We start from the raw sequence: 19,215 nt of genomic DNA on the forward strand, positions 1-19,215 counted from the left end.
TTCAGCTGATCGAGTGCCCAAGTCTCGCGAAATCTCGTTTGTGGATCTTCACACGAGACTTTACGAGACTAGACACCATTTTCGTGAAGTGGGGAGAGTGATTCTTCTCTGGCGTTCGTATTTTGTCCGCGTTTGAGTGTGTTTGGATTTCGCATTTTATCAGTAAAGCAATCATATTATTGGAATACTAGGCGAGTGTGATTGTGGGCAGCTTTTGCACAGAGGTGTGGAATATCTGTGATATAAGTTTGAAGAGAGAAGTAGACGTTGAACTGCAAGGCAGCGTGGCCAGTCTTTGTTTCTGTCAACTTCACAAGGTAAGTGCAGTAATTTTGGATCAATACTTCTTTGAGAAACTTACCGGGTAACCCATTTTCGTTTACTTCAATTATATTTCACGTTATTGTTAGTTAGGAATCGTATATTTGTGATTAGGGGTTAATGATTTCGTTATATTGTGTTCGACGTTTCTTCACCGAGACCACGGAGCGGTGGTGCCGTGGATACATTAAAATGCGATCCATGTTTTGCCCGCCGGCTTTCTAGTTTTGAACCAACTGGACATTTTCCGAGTTATATTGTCAATTCTAAGCTGTGCATTGGCTACGATCGTAATGCTTTCCCAGTGTTGATGATGCCTTTTGGACGTTACCGTGAATTGAAGCATATCTAAAGCGTCATGTTGTGGATATGGGTTTGGAAAGTGTATTCTTGCGAGTGGCGGGATTTTGAAATTATAATATCCGGCATGGTGTTCATACGGGGTATGGTATTATTATTATGCATTTTTTATGTTTTTATGTTTAGCGTTCGAGTTTCATTTATTTGCTACCCGAAGTCGCCGTATTCGCGCCCTCTTAAATTTGATATGGTGAATTTCTTCTGTAATGATTGGTATTTTGGTTGCAAATGTTTACAATTTGGAAATGCTGTTTGAAGATCAATTTTTGTCGTCTAATGTATTTATGAAATCATATTTTTGTTAAATGTTCCGATGAGTGTTTATCATTTACGTTCTTTCAGTTCGCCGGTTACCGAGTCCTGTATGACAAAATGCTTTCCACCGGTCATTTTCAAAGCTCGTGAACAGTGTGTACTGGGCTAATAAATTTTGAATTTTTACCAAGGGTAATCATTTATAATTGATATTTTATTTTCATTACATTATTTTTCATTCATAACTGTCGATTCTGGGTTTACCTCATTGGCTTCAGTGGTATTGTATTGGGATTCACGAATGCAAAAAGTTTTCTATTGTTTAATTCGTAAGAGTATTTTGTGTGGACGGGCTTATTTAAATTTGCGATCTTCATCATTCGTGAAATGTTATCGTATGTCTCAGTATTGTTTGTTGTGGTTTTTGTATGTTATAAGGACAATATTCGCGGATGTCATTTCTCAGTGGTCTTTGCAATGAATTTTTGTTTCATTTAGTAATATTTTTGTCATTGTAAGTGAATGGAATTGAATTATCGGCTGCGATGTACTCATACAGTTACTCAACCCACGTCAAATAATTGCGGAAGGGCGCCACTTGAATGTCGCCAATATTCTCGCCATAATGGTTTAAGTCGCGGGGTTACGCAACGAAACGTGAAAGTGCCATTTCAGTCAATCTAAGATTTTTACCTCCCCCATCTCTTTCTCCAGAGTTATTGTTGACGCGCTCAGCGTATGGGGGGGATTGCCGAGGGAGAGTCGAATTCTGCCGCAATAAGAAATGTGGCTGGGCATATATATATTTTTTTCGGCGGAGATTGGGAAGAGAGGATGGAAACTGAAGTTCATGAAGAGAGCGGGGGCGGGCCATTGCCTAAGGTAGTGTTGGGTGGCAGGAGGGTGGATGGCATGAGTAGGGTGCGCGTGCGTGGCATTCTATCTTTCTTTCCCTTGCCCGTCCCTTTCCTCTCTAAAGCAGCCGCCGGTCCTCCACCTCCTCCTCCCTTTTACCCAACCAGCCCCCCCTCCCTCCTTGTTCTGTCCTCTTTCCTCCCCTCCCGGCTTTATAGCCTGCGTTCCGCTGTTTGGGGCATCTCGCGCGGCGTAGAGGGAGGCAGCGTCGTCTTACCCGCCCCTCCTTTCGCTGCCACCCCTTCCTTTTTTTCCTCCATCTCTCTCACTCACTCTACTCTCCACCACCAGATACCTCCTCACACCACTGCCGATTTCCGCCGCCTCATAACCTTGGGCTTAGGCCGGGGGGGGGGGGGGGGCAAGGGAGGTTTTTCAGAAGAGTAGTAGTGCTGGAAGAAAGAGAGGACTCCCAAGGGGGGGGGGGGGTTGAGTGTAAAGGGAAGAGGAGGCAAAGCTATATGGGGGAGGAGGGGATTCCGATGAGGCATTGGTCGGCGAGGTGGTTTGGGGGGAGGGAGAAAAACGGGAAAGAAAGCTTTTGCCGCTCGCCGGTCAGCGGCCGAATGCATCAATAGCGAAGAAAACAAAGGGCTTTTCGCCCGTTGCGGTGGGAGCGAGTTTTGATGCGTTTGCCGAATCGCAGAACGGCCTCTTCATAAATAGGTCCACGTTAGCACTTCCACTCTCTCTCAATCCGACTCGTCTCCTCCTCCACGCTAGCTTCCCCACCGTGTGGGCTGTTTTCCTTTATCGCCACAGCCTGCAGTGCTCCGTGACTGGCCGTGGTCATTACCCGCGCGCCGTGGCAATTGCAACATTTTTATTTTTCTTTCCCATTAGCCGGCTGCGGTCTCTTCTTCTGGGTTTGAATATGCTGAGATAATGCATCCTGGTCCACCGTTATCAGAGTTTTTTTTTTTGCGTGTCGCTGACGGCGTCAAACCTCGCCGTGACCCTTAGGTAACGAGTTGAGTACGAAATGAGATCGGTGACAAATATTATCTTGACCTCATATGGATGTGTAACGCTTGCGAGACAATGTGGGTTATCGTTTCGCCCTTGACAAGACGAAAGTAGTGCTGGCGACTTCGCGAGTTGTTCTTTCGAAAGCATTTCACTACCGAATGTTTCAGTTGCCTCGCGTATCCGCTCCCAAAATTGGATGTTTTACATGGCCGGCGTGACGGCGGATGTCGGGTTGCGTCCGCGGTGAGTTTACAGGAAATGCGCGTGTGAGATTCATTTTAATTACTTCGATATCAGGTTTCTTTCTTTCTGTTTGCAGGGTATTATAATTCGCGATCGTCTTTTAAATTCCTTTGCGTCTAAGATATTTTCCAATAATGTCGTGGGAATCGAATGCATTATTTCGTGGGATCGTCTACTCTACGTTTCCAGTGCCGAAGAACAGCGTATACCAATTTCATCATGACTTGTAATATACTTCTATTTGTTTTCATATTTCATATTGGTTTTTTTTCGTAACATTTGTTATGGTTTTTGGATATCTTGCCAAGCCTGTGTTTAATTCTCATCCCCGGGTATTTTTAAGTTTATATAATTTCAAGTGCAGATATTCTATTATATTTGAAAAAAGTCATCATTCTGACAATATCTTTATTGGTATGTATTGAATAAAATTCAGTAGTTCTCAGTTATGGGATTAAGTTCAGAATTATTGTTGTCAGTCATTATTAGTTTGTAAGTATGGAAGGCCTCGGTTCAGTATGTGCATGGTTTATTGTTTTCAAATACTAATCCTGATTGGTTTTGGATCATTTATTTAGTTGGGGCGTTTGGTGAATTGATTTGGTTATTGTCGTTCTCTCATTGCGTGGTAGGATAGTTCTATTTTTTCTTATTTTTCAGTATGTATAAAGGCAATGTTACTAACAATGGCTTAACTTCCAAAATCTTAATATTCCTTTTCATCTATTCTTTAAATTTCTGGACTTGTGAGACCTTACTTTTATAGTGAAAAAAAAACATCTTCGAGATGTAAAACTTAAACAGCAGTAGGCCACCTTATATTTTGGCTGTTTCACTAGAATTGTGTTGCCACTTTCAGTTGGCTGTATTCGGGAAACTATCAATATTGTTCCTAAATATTCCATGCGTCATTCTGACCAAAATTTTGGTTCTCATCAAATGAGATGTGGTTCAGTGATTAATGTGAACTTCTTTGCAGTGATTAATGCGAAACTTTTTTTGAATTTAGGATCTGAAGCGTCCATCGTCATAGGTAAATAGCTCATGAATAAAAATCTCGGTCATTATGTACTCGCTTCTCTTTACGATCACTACATGTTAGATCCGAACGGTTTATGCTGATTGTTTAGGTATCCTTCGTACAGAGTTAATTCAGTTGTATTATTTGTAAATGAAGTCGTGTCTTCTTAATTATTGCAACATCATAGGGATAGTTGATGTCCATGGTTGTTTCCACCACAATGGTCCTTAAATAGAAATAAATCCCTTTGAAGTCCTGAGTTGAGGTGGCTACGTTCTTTTCGTTGAATTTGAAGTGGTTGCTACTCAGCTAGGTTCGTAGTTATCGCTACTACAAGTAACAGAGTATCGGCGTTTGTCGGGATATGAATGAACGGCTTACTCAAGCAGAGCCACCGTCTCGCCGAAAGAGATGCGTCTATCGCCCTTAATACTTCGATATCAATTTATGTCCGCCTGTTGATGCGCACATGAATGTCCCTGTCGGAGGAATGGGTGAACTCTGCTGTGTCATCTCCCCCAGGGAGAGGGAGGGACCTACAGTGTTCCCTTCGTCGCCGCAAACCACTTCTTCGTAATTGTTACTCACCAGATAATCGCCGTTCGCCATTGCTATCGTGAAGGGGAGGGTTTGGGTTGTGTATTGCACGCCGGAATGGCTTCTTATCTCCTCCCTCTCTCCCGTGCAGCTCTTTCGCTTGCATGACCGGTTTTGGGTAGGTACGCATCCGACACACACGTGGGGAGGTAGGTAGGTGTTCGCGCGGCTTTCGCTATCTCTCATCTCGTTCCCGAAGTTGAACCCGAAATGAAAAAAGAATCCATCGATCGGGATAGGCTTTTTGTTTTTTTTTTCATCCCTCTCTCCTCTTCACACGACATGGCTCGACGGCGTGGCCATCCGTGGGGAGACCGCAAGTGACCAGGCGACCGCCACCACGGGGTTTTTCGGATGGAGGTCCTCGCCTCAGCGGTCCCTTCGGCCCCCGGGTCCGACCCCTTAAAAACTCCGCGAGGGAGATTGTCAACCGGGTGCGGGAGGGCGGGGGAGGAGGAGGGGATGGTTGAATGACTCTCATGCCGGGCATTAGAAGATGAGCCGCAGCGTTGCCGGCGTCGGATGGCCGCTGGCGGTTAAACCGCCCCCGTCCGCTGCCTCGGCAACCCCGCCTCAATGCCCTTTTCCCGCCTTGCTGGGTCCCGGTGACCTTGGATCATCCCACCCTCTCTCTTTCTCTCTTTTCCACGCCCTTTTCTTCCTCCTCACACCCTTCCTCCTCATTCTCATCCTCCTCCGTGCTAACACATGCTGCCGAGAGTGTAGAAGGACAGGACAGGGAGGAAGGGCTGGGGTGGGATCGTGGTGGGGTGGGAGCATGAAGCCTCGAACAGGGTACGTCGGCAGACAAAGACCCTTGCATTCGGTCCGACCTACCCTCGATCCTTGCGGGACCTCCAGCCACCTTTATCCCTCGCGAGCGGGTGCCCCCCCTGCACTAACGCGTCGTTGCGAATAGCCCCGGTTCGGCGGCTATGGCACGCTAAAATATATCGTGCAGTGATGTGGTGGTAAATTATTCAGGAGAGTTCATAATTGATAGGCTGCCCGATGGCTGTTTTCAATTCGGTGGGTGGAAGCTCCTCCCTTCACTTCTAGCCACGAGCCAGCCGCCGCGGGGTCTTCCACCGCTTCGGAGGCGAGGCATTTTCGCCATTCATTGGCGGGATCGGGGGTGGATGAGAGAAGGAACGCATGGCTGTATTTTTTTTGTTTCGTGCCACTAGCGGTCGCTCCAAGGCGACATGGCGGAGCGCCAGGAAATGGAGTTCAACCACCAAAAAGTCTCACCCCGCCTTCCTCTCCTCTTTCCCTTTGCCCCTTCATTCCATTCGCTTGCGTGGAGTGGGGTTCCCGCGTGGAGTTTCCTCCGCCCTATTGCGATCTCTCCCTTCCCCTCTTGCCGCTATCATCATAACCATCACTCTCTCCTGCTCCACTCACCCGTCTCCATCCTTTAATGATGCAGTGATCATAATTATAACGCCCTGCTCGTTGTGTTTTTTCACCTTCCTTTTCGCGTGCACTGCAGCGACGCGCATTTCCAAAGAGTCGTTTCGTCACCCCGGGGTGTCCCGATGTGTTTATGTGGGGTGTTCGGTATTTTTGGAACAGTTTTTGCCGTTTCGTCGGTGTCATATCTCCGTTGCCGCAACCTATCCCATGAAAGTGTGCCATGTCGGCGCTTTTCCTCCCCTTCCCCGACGCTGCTCAGGGCGGCGGGGAATTGCTACTTAGGAAAATATTGCTTGGCACGCATTTTTCGCCCCTCCAGAATTCGCAAACTCCTCCGTTTCGGACTTTAAACGCGTTGAAGGCCTCCCTTAGTCAGCGGATTTCTTTCGTTTCGCCCCTGTCGCGATCGGAAACGTTCCTCCTCACCGCCTATCTTGCCGACCAGCTTTCTCTAACCTATTCGCCATGCAGCGTTTATCCTCGTAGGTGTCCAGTGGATTGTTTCAAGTCGCGCGCGTCAGTGGTTTGAACTTCGGCTCTCGCCCACGGGCCCGTAGGGAGACAAATGAGGGGTGTGATTTGCGCTGTATCCAGTAGGGGAGAGCGTGTTTACATTACCGACTCGCTGGTGCGTAATGGATGTCGATTTCGGTTACGACTCTTTAAAGGGAATCCTATCCGGCGCTATTTGCGACTCCCGAGTGATGCATCTACTTTAGTCCCCCATCTTTTTGTGATGATGCCAACAGATTGTGTTTTCGCGGCCGGCGTTCCTGATGACTCAGACCGTTTGAGTACATCTGCCGAGACGGTATTCCGAAAGTGGCCTTTTTCAAACCTAAGATCCCTATTACTTACTGATCCCGCGATTGGGTTCTTGCTAATTGTATTTTTTCTTTCCTGAGCTTGCGTCGCGTATGAATTTGCGAATTCCTAAGCCATTGCCTTCTCTCGTGAAGGGATTTTCCACTCTAAATTTCCTCAACATTATTTCGGATTCCTTCCCACCGGACATTCAATAGGTTTTCCCCCCTCTCGATCGTGGAGTTTGATGGTTGGGGCGGGTATTAATAGGCATTTTTGAATCCAATCATTATTTTTTCCTTTCCCCAATCCTCCTCAGCAAAGCCCACGAGAGTTAGTAGTAAGAGGGTTTTGTGGGATGGGGTTTGGGAGGAGGAGGGTTTTGGTGCGAGTTTGACAGGCGAGTGGGAGGAGAGAGCGGTGGGGTGGTGCAGCAGGTAGGTTTTCTGGTCGGGTGGGCGGGGGTCGAGAACGAAGTGGATTGCTCTCGTGAAGGGACCGGCCCCTGTCCCTTCTCCTCCCCTTTCGGATTCGCCGCGTCAGCAGGCATCGAGGCGGTGTGGAGATGCGCGAGGGGAGAGGGGCCGCGGTGTGAGGGAGACGAGCAAGCTCTGGCTGCCCAGCGTCTGAAGTGGTCCCTGCCTATTGATCCCCTCCCCGCCCCCCCCCCCTCGCTCATTCTCCCCCATTCCCACCTCCTGCTCCTTCATCTCCACCTCCGCCCCCTCTCCCAGGCGTCGTCCACCGCCCCTCTCTTCGCTGACCGCTGCCGGCTCCTCGCTCGCTTGCAGCCCGATCGATAGTCGACAAGGACTAAGACATCTCTCCTCCTCTCCTCGCTCCCGTTTTCTCTTCCTCCGCCTCCTCCTCTCGCTCCGTAACCCTCTCCTTCCCACTTCGGCTCACGCAACCCTGTCCTCCTAACCTGCCTCTCACTCTTCATCTCACGACGCGTCCTCCCTCCTCCTCAGCCGTCCCTGTTTTCCCATATCCACACTCTCACGCTTTAAAAGCGGTACACTCCGCAAGGCCTTACTCTCGCCACTGAGCGCGCTGGTGGTGCGTTGATCTTCGGCTTGCCCACACCACGGCGCTCATCCCCGATTGGCGCGCGTCCTTCCAGCCCACCTCCCCGCGTTTAATTAAGTGCGGGAAGAAAGCGCAGGGCATCTTTAATACCCCTCTCTCACCTCTCATTGGAATCGTTGAGTCACATAATATTTACTCCCCTACCTACTGGCGTGCGTAAATGTTTTTTCGTGGTGATGGAAGTTTTCTTTATGAATGTGTACGACGGGGCACCCGTGTTACCGTCACTGGGCTGTTCTTTTGGATGCGGTGACTGTTTTTATAGAATGTGTACCCACGGCCCCATGCTTCGATGGACTCTTAACCCCTATAGAAATCTCCCCCTTCTCTCCGATGTTTTTTTTATACATTTCATTTTACTTTCCCTCGGGGGCCGCCCACGCAGCAAACCGCGCGAAAAAGGCTTCTTCCCCACCCGCTCGCTCTCCTTGGCCTCCGCCTGCTTTTCCCGACACTCCTTCCCCCCACCTTTAAGCGCTTCCAAAGCGTCCCACTCACACCAACACGTTCTCCACGCACACATGTCGCCACAATCAATACACTTCCTCTCTCTCTCTCGCTTGCTCCTCATTTCCCCCACACTTACCTCCCCCCACCCCAGTCACTCGACCCTTCCCGCCCTTCCCCCTTTTATACCTTCCTCCCCCCATCCCCACCTTTGCCTCTCTCTCGCAAACTTGCCTTCACTGTGGCGGCGTCCCCTCCTACCCAGCCTTCATCGTGGCTTTGTCTCCTCACTCTTGCCGCCCACCTCCTCTGCTCTGGGGGGACTACCTACCTTTCCTCGCCAGCATATCACTTCTTCCCTCTCCCGGCTCTCGGAGCTTTTCGAACTTCTTCACTTTGAACCCGTTCGTCGTTTTCTCTCGACTCTCGCCGCGTGCTCTCCACCATAAGGCTCTCCCCGTAACACATTCGCGATCGTCGGACAAAAAGCGCACACTTTTTGACCTATTGTGGATGGCCGCGTTTTCAATTTCATCTCGCAGTTTTTTCCCATTTAGGGATGGAGATCGTTTGGGATGCGGCGGTCGTGATCCTACCTCCGCATGATTTTTTTTTCGATTGGCGTCCCCCAGGTGGCTATTCTTCCTACTTGGGTGCCTCTGATTCTCCTCATTTCCCCTCCCGATTCCGACTATGAACCGGTTATTTTTTCCTTCCGTTGCCATTCATGGGAGTAGCTTGGCCCCGCTCACTTACTCTCTGACTCGGTCGTTCCGCGCGAAAGGTGGATAGCCCATAATTTCGGCGGCGTGGTGGTTGTTTGGGGGAGGGGGTTTCTTTATCTAAGCCTTCCTCATATCATCCATTTTTCTTCTTCTTCGGTGATAGCTATCTAGGTACAGTGACAAATATTGGTCGATATTTCAGATCACCTGGTCAATTTTGCCATCCATTGTTTTGGTTGTCTCCTCAAAGTTGACAACTTTAATTCCAATGAAGTTCGAATCCAGCGTTTCATTTTCTCTTAGCCGTTTATGACCACTGATTAACGATGCGATTTTCAGGGACGAGCAAAATTAAATACAAAAGAATGGTGATAGCTATGGTGTTGGTCATGCCTGAAATAGTTCACCTTTAACGGCCACTTTAAGTGAATTTTGGATCTATCTCCCGGAAAGACGAACACAATGATATGATTGGGATTACTTGATGTGGATATCCTGTAATTTCGGCGGCGCAATGGTTTGTTGGGTTTCTCTTTCCTCTCATCTCGCGACTCGTCCCCCACTGTCGCCCTTACGTCCCCGTTGTGTGGTACCTTCCTCAACCGGCACGGTCGGCGGAAACCTCCTTTTCCTCTCCCCCCCATTTCTCCTCTCTTGGTAGCTTTCCCCGTCCATACGCGACCGTTACGGAGCTCGAGAGAGTTGGGGAAAGGGAAGGGATCCGTGTGAAGTAGGGGCGGTTGGGAAAAAAATGTCAGTGGGAGGAGGGGAAGGGAGCGTTTGGTATGAGGTTTGACAGGTGAGCGACCGTCGGCGCCAGAAATGCTTGCTCGGCCTGAGGTGGGCGGGAGAGAGAGAGCGAGGCTTCTAACCTCCCCCATACCCTTCTCCTCCTCCCCTATTGGTGGGAATGGGATGTCGGCCCGAGAGGAGAGAAGCAGTGGCGGCGGCGACATGCAGAGGTTGTGGGAGGGAGGGAGGGGTGCTCGCAGCCCGTGAGACTGGTCTTTGTGGATTGAGGTATGAGTCAGGGCTGCAGGGAGGGGGATGTGCAAAAGAGGAGTAAAAAAAGTGCCAAGTACGACGGGTGTGGGGCAATGGGATGGGAGGTGGTTTTCCTGGGACGCCTCACCCCCCGCCCGCCGCAATTGGGTCTGGGGGATTAATTGCTTCGGGTCACAGCCTCCCTCCTTCTCTCTCGTGATCTATTTATGAGAGGTTTATTCCCGAAGTTTTGGATGCCGCGGTCATGGGGAAGAGGCTCTTCCAGCTGTTGATTTTGCGGGAGAATGGAGGGAGAAACTTTGAGGGAGGAGATAGCATAAGTATGAAAACGGTCTGAGGTGCTCGAGAAGGTTGCGATGGGGTAGACTTCTCCTTCGTCCCCCTACTTGTCTCCCTCCACGTTTGGTCTAGAGCTTGCGGTCGGGGTAACTTTTGATAAAGGATTACTTCGGTGCAAGTTTCCATTGTTGCCTGGCGGGATCAAGGTCTGTGTGGTTCTTAGGCTCATGCAGGCTCGCTAATACTTAATGTGCACCTAATTCTTGCACCTTATTGGATCCTCTGACTATGCGCTTGCTAGGTGGTCTCTCTCTGCAGGCCACATCAATCAACATTAACTGGAAGATCATAAAAACTTGTGTATGGACACGGTGAAAACTTGAATCCTCTTTTCTTTGAATTATACCTTGTTTGTCAGGTGTTTACATATGCTTAAGTTATATAAATTCACGGCTTTATTATCCGCGATCTTTTAGCAGCCCTTCACCATTGTCATTATGCTGGAAGGTAATTCATAACCGTATAATATGTGCTTATTGACAGAATCAAAGGTGGATAAGCAATCGTTCTCGTGCCAATTCATCTCTTTAAGTTCGGTGTAGCGTTTAAAGTCTCATATCGTTTAGGGTCGCGAGCCCATGCAGATCTCGCGAAGGCGGAGAAAGTGAAGAATTGCGCAAGCGCTCGACCAGCGTTCTCAAATCCCTCCCGTTACACGCCTTATCGGATGTGCAAAGCCGTTTGACACATTGAAGGCGATGGGCTCGGCTGCCGCGTGACTGATGTGACTTTTTTCGTCTCGCCCAGTATTTTTGGCATTCCCTATTAAGGATATGAAATGGATTTCTAACTTTTTATTCGTTCCTTTTTTGAAAGTTTATTTTCCCATCCTATTATTCGTCTGCTATTCAAGATGCTATTATTTGTTCGGTTCTCAATGTAAGCTAAATATTAGAACAAACCATTATTCCCTCTGTTTCAGTGATCGTATAACGTTGTCGCGGTAGCGTTGTTTAGTTTCTCGGTTTTATTTTCAACCTAGACCATAGGTAGCGACAGTTCGCTTTACTTAAGATTTTAATACATAGTAAATTTAACTTTAATTATGGATTAACACGTACTTCGCGATGTAGAGATCGCATCGGACATTGATAAATCGTTATGAAGAATTGTTATAAAGTTCCGACTTGCGACTGCCACTTCCCGGGATTTCTTGTTAAATTGCTTTCCCTCCCTTTTCAATAATTTTCCTTTAAATTGGTCTTAGTTGTTTTATATGTTCTTTTCACAGCATTAGCTATGATTCGTAGATTGATTGTAGAGTTCATAAATTGTTTATTATCACTTAACTAAGATATGGCCTTTTTCAAGTAACCCAATATGAAGACGGAATGATACGTTAGGTGCAATTTACATTTAAAAATTAATAATGATTGTATTTGTTAAGATACCGCTTTTAAAAGATCGTTCGTCACCCATTCTGGAGAAGATATGCATATTTTTCTCAGCAGTATCGAAAGTTGTCTCCCTTTTCATTATTTTTGGCAGAGATGCAGACTTTTTCATTTCTACAGAGTTATCTATAAGTGATCTCACTTTGTATACCATGTTTTTATGAGTTGGCATAAGGTTTTTTTATTGTGATATGCTGTTGTTGTGGGACCTATCTATTGACGGGATAACCAATTTTCACTGATTGGTTGCGTCTTGCTCGCGACTGAATGTACTTCCCCTCCGCATTAAATCGGTGGCAGACGTATGAGTGTGAACCTTGATTCGCCTGCGGTGATTAAAAGTCCATGAAATGTGGGACATCGTAATCTTCCTTTATGGCATGGCGTTTTAGAGGCAGTAGGGTTCTCTACTGCAGCATTTAGTGCGTTTCCTGGGAGATAATATCGAGCCATTACGTCGCCCACGAGGTTCTTTTACTAACCTCGTCAATTATGATGTCAGCTGCCGAATGGGAGAGGAAGTTTTCAGTAGGTGTTGCTGTGTATTTAATGTGGCCGAGGCGTTTCTACAAACGCCAACTTTCGGGGTACCTAACGTCTTGGTGGTTTATTGGTTCCGGATAAAGTGTGACTTTAAAAACAGATTCATTAAATCCTTTTTCCATGCTTAAACTTAATTGGATGTTAGAGCTGTAAAGCTCGTTAGGCATAAGTTATGAATGCTCACTTAAGACGCTTCCGTCGGTGGGTGTAGTCTCTGGGGTTATTTTAGGCGCTTTCGAGGTGTATTTTTCGTCTTTGGCCTTCAGTGGAATTCGGTGGCAAGTTTATATTCTTTCATCTACGTGTTAATATTTGAGTTGGTACAAAATATTTACGTGTTTGGCTCTGCATATTTCTCTTGAGGCCCAATGGGGTCGGAATTCGCTCATTTTCCTGTGCATTTGCGAGAGATGCGGCTTCATGGTCGCCTCTGGATATTTTCTGCTCGTCGGACCTGGTTAACCGGTTACCACTCTCTGCAGGGAGAGAGTTGATTGCATGCCTTAGAGTACCGAAAATTAAAATTTCCTCTGTGATTTCACCTTTGGCCTGTGTTGCCGGGAAAACTTCAGCCTGAATGCGAGGTTTATCTATTCATATATCCTGGTTGGTTCCGTTGGATTAATAATCAAGGTGTCGGTCAAACGATTTGAGGTTATCTAGGGTGTCTCCTTAATCTGCTTTGTATGGCTTTTGAGGCATTGTTCTTTAAGCTGCTGTATTCTTTGTTAAATATAACTCAGGTATGATATAAAACAGTTGGCTAAGAATGGGTTGCATGGAACTCATTAAAAAAATTTCAGTGGCTTTAATAGTGATAAATATTATTTATGATTTATTCTACGCAGAACGGCTGAAAACCCACTTGCCGTTCGAGCTAACCGCGTAATACTTCTCTGCAATCTACAATGCGTTAGTTGCCTTTTGATTTCAAATGAAAATTACTGGAATTATTGGCTTTGCGAAGTGATCCGTTACCTTTTTCTGTGAATTTGAGGGAATACTTTTGATTTTTAGAAATCATATTAATGAAGGAAATGTATTGGGCACGCTTAATTGTGATTGTAAAAGTGCGATGTAGCATAGGATTTCCCCTCTTGTGATTTTTATTTGTCATTATTTCCTGATTTTTTTGGCGAAGGTTAGTCCATGCCTATCAGAAGTAATCGTTTGGGATTACGTTGCTAATAATACTAAATGAATGAAATCCTTATGTTGTTTCTGTAAATACTATTATGGGCCACGAATTCCAAGTCTTATTTATTTAAAGCATTGGAATTGATTGAATAGGAGCGGCCGGTACTCGTTGTCAGTTTTATCGATGTTATATTTTGAATGTGTGAATAATCCAATCTTCACCCTTGAAAAGATTTGAAAGACTGCTTTCTTAGTTCCTGTTGTTGTTAACATTTCGATAACTCGTTTTTTTGCCCTAAATATTTTTCTCCTGCGGGTTTTTTCGCTTAGATATGCTCCTCGCCTTTTTGTATTGTACATTTTTGCAACTTAATCCCTCCATAAGCACGTGCTGTCATTGATAGCAGTCATGATTTTTTTAATTGGTCGCTTATCCTTGTCTAAGGTTTATAGTATAATTATCTGCCATTCAGTTTCGATGTAACTGTTTTCAGAATTTTTGTAATGTGATCCAAATGTCTTTTTTAAGTTTTGTTACGTTTAAGTCATTGACATTTAATTCATTATCGTACGCCTAGCCATGTTATTTGTATTTGTGACTAAGTTAAATTATATTTGGTCCTCCTAGAAGCTCGAAAAATACTGCTTCGTATATAGTATTTACACCTAGTTTACGCATAGAAATAGTATAGTATTTGCTCTTTATAATATGTATTTTCGGTTATCTTTTTGAATTTCCTTTGTCTTTAGTTTTGAGGTTACCAGTTGCCAGCTCAAGTATCGAGGCTGTTGTGTTTTCTAGGTCACCCTCGCCTGGGGAGATGGCCAATTTTTTTCCCCCTTTGTTTACATTTATATACCGCCGCGTTACAATATGGGGAATGAGGCTGCTGGCTGTGCATGAATGCGAGTTACGGGAAATATAGCCGTATCATAGATGTGAGCTTTAGTATGCAGAAGGTAGTTATTTCGGGAATTGTAAAATTTCGCATTAGTTTGGTAGTAAACAAGCTCCTCTTCCCCGAAAGCAGTGCATCTGGTCCCTCTGGCTTACAAGGTCAGTCAGGGCGGAAGTAGTCGTTAAGCGGGGAGGTCCTGTCTGCGCTAGCTCGAGGGACCCGATCCCCAATTATATTTGATACGCCTTGTTTTTTTCGGACGTAAGATCAGATGCGAAGAAGGGGGTTTTTTGAAGATTTAAAGGAAGGGAGGTTTATACTCGAGGTGCTTTGTTATGTATCCCGTCATGCAAGCCTTCCGAAGCGCAGTGTTTGCTTGCGATTTACACGGGGCATGAATTTGAGCTTTTTGACGCTTGACTGCTGCTTGCCTCTCATGAGTTCACGCATCGCCGCCTTGGACTCCCACGCGGTTCTCAAGGAATGTTTAATCTCTGAGGCCATTTCACCGGGGGACGAATGTGGGCCGCCGCCTCGGGATTGGGATGGCGATCTTTCAGTAACTCGTCCTTGCGTCGGCTCGCCTAAGTGGGGCACGTAATTCCAAGAAGTGTCGATTGCATTCATTATGTCGTTTATCGTAGCCCGGTCCTGCTTTTATTCTTTCTGTACTCTTGGTTAAGATTACCGGCCGGTATTAGGAATGTACATGCATTTGGATCTCCGTGATGGAGTAAAGCATCTTGTAAGCATGTTTTCCTATGTCTTGTGAGGATTACGAGGATTTCATCGGGTGTAAAAACTTAATCTGAAAAATCCAGTTTATTCATTATTGATACATAAAGTAATTGACCCTTGCACCTACTTTTGACTCTTTTTATATTTATATTCTCTATGCTTGGAAACAGAAATGTCGGCCTCCCTGGGGTATTTTTTGTGGTTGAAGTTATTTTTACTTCGGATCTTTCATCACACTTGAATTTCTATATGTATGTTGCAGGTTTCGACATATCGTATACTCTCTCTTGTGTTTTTATGCTATTGGTTTAGGCGGAACAGATACTATTTATTGTAAGAGTTTTCGTCGATCGTGAACACGTAATGGTTTTGATGGATGTTATTGGATGTTTGCCATTCATCCACGAATAGTTTGGTGCTTCCTTTAATTTTATAATAGCTTAATCCTGTCAAAATCGTTTTTTTTGTTTTTCCTTTCGACTCTTTTGTTTCTAATATCTATCTATTTTTTCACAATGAAACCTGGACTTTTGGACGGGATGGTGAATCTTTCTTGATACTCTTTAATTCGCATAACTTACGGTCAGCCTTTTATTCTTATATTAAGATATTTAATTCTATATTTTTCTTACGTTTTCTCTTCGTTTTTCAATCCGACGGTCTATCATTGTACGTTCAGGCTGAGAAAAATCTGTATTTCTTTAGATTTGATTTAATACTATTTTTCCGTTTTGCATTTTTTTTGACAAAAGGTATAGTTTCAAAAGGTTTTCCTGTTCATAAGCATTCACAGGGCATTTTATAGAAGGTACTTAGTTACATGAATAACCTTTTTAACCTTTGCAAATGAGCTATTGTTTGGTTAACTTCCCGTGTGAGGCGGATTCTATCAATAATGTGTGCATAGCAATTCATGGCTATGGTTCTCCCGTAGAAATGGAATTTTTAATTCTTGAATTTGAATGAGATATGAAGTAATGTCGCTGTTTTCGTGTAATACTTTGTCTTGTTAGAGCGTAAGATGTTGCTGTAAAAATTAGTTAAACTTTGCTGTAACAAAAAATAACGCTCTAAATGGCATTTTTTTGTTTTTTTTTGTCCTCTTTGAGTTAATATGAGGTAGCCGTTATGGAACTAGTAATGAAACTATTTACTACAATGTTTTCCTTATAAGATTAAAAAATAATAATTTCCAAATCGCGAATAAAAAATTTCGAGCCTCGTCGACTAGGTGCGTTCTCAGACATCATCTCAGGAACTGATGAAATTTATCTTGTTGGTGTAGATATTCTATTATTTATACGGTTTTATTTTTTCCAAATTCAGTATTTTTTCTCATGTTGGTCCTGTGGGTAAAGCATACATTCCGTTTTGGTGAAGTTATTTTATTGCATCATGATTCTTGTCTTTGTAAACCTTTTATTAATTAGACTATGGGTCCCAGAGAAAATGTGAAATTTTACATTTGTAACCACTTTTTATTCGTAATTTTTATTATTTATTGGCGTAGTGCTGGTGAATGATTACGCGCTTAGCTTGGTAGAATACCTTAATAGTTATCATTTTAACATGAATGTGATGAAATAATAACTTCTGGCATCGCTGGGTATTTCTGTTTTATCCCCAATAATTATGGTAACATGATTATAAATTGCATCTTTCAATCTGTTTCGGTGTCGTCTTTTATATGGTATTCTTGCGTATTCATTTAATGTCAAGATGTGGATGTATCTCCTAACGCGCCTTAAATTTTGCATTTATTATGATATATGCTAAGAGTAGCAGGTCGACTTTTTGCTATCGACTAATAGCTTTGAATTCAACATTGGTTTGAATGGGAATGAATAAATGCCCATTGCCAGAGGTCGGCGCTGGGGCTAAAGGAAATATATTTCAACTATGATGTATTGCGAAGGGAGATTATTCATGTCCATTGTAATGATGAAATATACAAATAAACGCGTTGTATCAATTAGGAAAGTTACCCATCGTATTATTTTTGTAAGTTAACATCAAGAAAACAGATTTTTCTATCGATCAACCACAATATTCGGCCTCTTTCGGAAAAATTAGTCATGTGGAGGACTCTCATGCTCCCCCATAACTGTACCTCTGTAAGATAAAGAAAAAAATCACATTTTTCCACTGTATTATTAAGTTTCATTTCTTGTTGTAATGGTCACCCAGTCTCTATCAATTTAAATAGCAAATTCTTCCACGTAAGTATTCAATTTACAGAGTCATCGAAGAATCAGGGGTGGGGAAGAGACGATAAATGGAATGGAGCTATAGTATGATAGTGTTTTTTTAATGGGTTCTGCCGCTTTCTCCATGTCTTTTTTTTCCTTGTCCACGCCAGTTACCTCGATGATTGTGTATTCCGTTTACTGCCCCCTAAGTTTGTTTTTTAATGTTTTTTCATTATGATAGTGACGTTATAACTATATTAGCAAGCCGTATTTCACTAAAAATACTGATATAGTAAAAGTCATTTCACCTTGCTTAAGTAACATTACTGAGTCAGAAAATGTATTTGTATATAGTAGATGTTGTTGAATCAGATAAAGCACAACCTATTCAATTATGTACCTGCCTCCCACTTTGCTATGTAGGCTACACGTGTTTTAACGCTCGAAACGTCAAGTCGGGTTCTACTTATCCATTATCCTTATCATAAAGGGGGCATATGCATGTGCTAGCATTTTTACTTCATCATTTCACATTGTGTTCCACCTAATCTCGGCCGTCACGGTTGAATTCACATCATATCGCTTACGCTCACCGCGGCGTGAGTACTGTCAGTAGGCAGTGGGTCACCACTGTATCTCCACCTAATCTGCGTGCTGATGTCGTTGATATTGTGAGAGATCAAGTGTTAACAGCGCGAGCGCGCTGAGGCCCTTCTCCAAACGATTAGTGTGTAGCGTTGACACGGATGCTGAACCTCCACCTCCCCTCCCTCCATTAGTGCTGATGGGCGATGAATGGGTGAGATGCGTGGGTGTGACGCAACGCTCGGAAGTAGGCGGTTCGCCTTCCCCGCTTTCCCGGCGATGCCGCTTCGGACGCCTGATTCTCGCTATATTGCGCGCGCTAGTCATCAGTTGAGTCGGTCAGCGAGCCAGGCGGCTCTGGCACATGTTGTTGTGTGTATGTCTCGGAACCTTGTGTGTTCATTCGGCTCGGCTCATTCACGTCTTTTCGTCTTCATAATGCAGTCCACTTTGTTCTGGTTATTTTTACTTCCCTGTTGAATGCTTGGGAGTGTTTCATTCATGAGATCGTATTTCTCGCTCGCTCGAGAGAGAGAGAGGGCCTGTAGTGCTCGCTCGTAACGCTAGTTTTTATCGGTCTCGAGGACGTAAATAAGATCCGGGAGTGGACCCTCCTCAACCAGTTCGGCGGATGGGTTGCGTTTAATTCGTGAGCGAATGGGTTTCTGGGGCCATTTCGGGGGTCTATTCCGTTTTGTTCGAATGTGTGTGTGGCCTCGCCGTTCTGCGGAAAGATAAGACTGCCGACGCAGCGGATTACTTCCGTCACAAAGCTAAAGGCTATCGCGTGGAGAACTTTTTTTTGAACCTTTCCTTCAATGTAAGCAGTGTACCTTCCTGGAACATCGTGATTTTGAGCTCCGAATATTGGCGAGGAGATGAGGAAGATGAAATTCTTTTATTACGTCAAAGTCTGACTCATATCAATCGATAATTCTATATAAGGCCGGGGAGATTGGCCTTCCGTGAAATTGTGACAGCTAGGCGAAAGATACGGAGTGCCAGTAAGTGTGTCCTTGTACGTCACTCAATGGCATCTGAACGTTCGCCGTCATGGCTCTGTGGATTGTTTCTGTTCTAATTGGGATATATTGTGAAGATTGAATAATTGCTGGTAAATCAACTAAGTGTCATTTGACTCGCACTCCTCTTGATTCCTGTGATTTATTCATTTGCTATCCGTCTTGATGAAATATTCGCGAAGTATGCGAAAGCATGAGTAAG

General features: G+C 44.8%; 1 protein-coding gene across 2 annotated transcripts in view; it reads left to right on the forward strand.

The window, feature by feature from the left end:
* The first annotated feature begins 77 nt into the window (after window positions 1-77).
* Window positions 78-19,215, forward strand: part of LOC124154340 (C-terminal-binding protein) — an 87,966-nt gene continuing 68,828 nt past the window's right edge. Inside the window, exon 1 of one of the 2 annotated variants that reach the window (XM_046528011.1) lies at window positions 78-317. The gene's annotated coding sequence lies outside the window, so the exon portion shown is untranslated. The remainder of the gene's footprint in view (window positions 318-19,215) is intronic. The other variant, XM_046528012.1, reaches the window with a different exon arrangement.

Source organism: Ischnura elegans, chromosome 2, assembly GCF_921293095.1.
Source record: "Ischnura elegans chromosome 2, ioIscEleg1.1, whole genome shotgun sequence".
Lineage (NCBI taxonomy): Eukaryota > Metazoa > Arthropoda > Insecta > Odonata > Coenagrionidae > Ischnura > Ischnura elegans.